Consider the following 2,092-nt stretch of genomic DNA (forward strand, 5'->3'; position numbering starts at 1 on the left):
GGAGGTACTTCCCCGATGTGAGGGCATTTATGCACTCAATTTTTAGGTTAAGGATGAGGTCTTTATGCACTCATTTCTGGGGAGGAGGAAAGCTTTCAAGTGTTTAGAGGCTAGGCTTGTGGATTTTGTGCAGAGGATTCATCTAATGAAACTTTTTCTATCTATAGCTTGTTTGTCACTCGAAAATCAATGAAGGTGCCAATCTTTCCATTAGGATAAGCTTGCCTTACTCTGTGCTGCCACAACTTGCAAATTTTATTTTTAAGCTGCTCAACATAGGGTCGTTATGCCATTTCTTATTTTTCTGCAAAGAGATCAAACCTTACACAGGAAAATTAAGGTGGCTGAGTAGTTTTGTCCGGAGAGCTCATAAAGGGCCGTTAGAATGGAATGGAGAGCCTGTAGGGCATTTTTATGCTCTTAATCAGTAGATTGAAGGGCTTTGGGCACTTCTGGGAGGCAAGGCCTTTAGGTGCTCGGCTCTTTCCATGAATGAGAGACCTTTATGCTCCGAGTGAATGAGACCTTTGAGCTCTTGAGCTGCAGGTCAAGGTCTTCTCTCTGATGAAGGATCTTCAGGACATTTATGGTCCAGGTTGTCAGCATCTCCTTGGGACTCGTAACATGGCTTAACCTGTGGGTCGGGTTAAATTTGGTGTTTGTATCAGGTGTTGATAGTTCAAGCTTTTGGCGCAATGGCAAACAATTCCAACAATTGGTATCAGAGCCCCTCCCTTCAGTGGGTGCTGAGGGAGATTGTTGACTCATGACATGGCTTAACCGCCTCCCGACTGCCTCCCGTGAGTCGGGTTAAATCTAGTGATTGTATCGGGCGTTGAGAGTTCAAGCTTTTGGCGCAATGGCAAATGATTCCAACACAGGTTGCTGGATTTTTACAGCAAATGAACGTTTCCAATTTCTGATAATCTTTCTTTTTTAGAATTTGGTTGATATCTGCAATGTTATTGATTTTTGTCTTATTTAATCAATATGTGGGAATTTAGAAGTATTATGGTTGTTTTGGCTACTGGTAGCTTCCATTGGCACTGTTGTCTTAAGGCATGCGTTCAGATTATGGTTTGGATCTTATGGCCGCATGCTTTCATTATAATTTGTGGTTGGTTGTTATTATAAGGTTTTTACTTGTCCTATACCTGTCAGTGCCAACAACCAATACAACCGAAATTGAAACATAGAAACTAGCACAGAAATACTATTTCAATTGAAAAAGAAACAAAAAGAGTTAGAATGTGATCATTGCAGACTCTGACAAAGGTCAGGAAGGAAATGATTAGATATGCATTGTAATATGCTGTAGGAACTTTTCACCCAAAGCTTTAGCATGTCTACAAGAAATAAAATTGATAGAAACAAATTCCAACATAAATAGACAAATATCAAATATTTTTTTATTTCTATCATAAAATTTAGATGACAGGTCTCAACAGACTCCTTAGCAATTCCTTGACATTATTGTTCTGGTCTGAGTGTTCCTCAGTCAAACATCGGCCTTTAATCAATGTACTTGTTCATACAGTATGAAAATCTATTTGATGCTGAACTATATTGATCAATGCCTACTATGCTTGGGAAAGGGGGATCCTTAATACTGCTCGTTTAACTCGTATCAGGGAGAAACCAGTCGGGCGATGTCTTGAAGAGGAGAACCTGTGGTGGGTGTAGGGCAGCCCCCCGGGGGTCCACACCCTAGCCGTCCACAGGAACCCTAAGCCGTTTTTTCGACTGTAGAACTGAACTGAGATGCGTGAGCCGTACGCCCATCCTCACCAACTGCCTTTGCCATGAATGATACCCGCACTGTCCATTATGAATCCCGCACCTATAATATAGGACACCATGCAAACCGTTTGGCAAGTAATTGACTTCGCAGTATGAAATTTTTGAAGATTGAGAGATGGGAAGTCTATGCAGCATAACACCATCAGTAATCTGAAAGGACCAAAACCAAAGAGTGTATATTAACAATCAAAACACTATCTTGTTGTAGACTTCTAAAATTTACACAAGTTTTAGAGATTGCGGTAGATTAAAGTGGTTTAGTTCTCCAACTGGTTTTGATGTAGTGCTGCAC

The sequence above is a fragment of the Cryptomeria japonica genome, chromosome 11, assembly GCF_030272615.1.
Source record: "Cryptomeria japonica chromosome 11, Sugi_1.0, whole genome shotgun sequence".
NCBI lineage: Eukaryota > Viridiplantae > Streptophyta > Pinopsida > Cupressales > Cupressaceae > Cryptomeria > Cryptomeria japonica.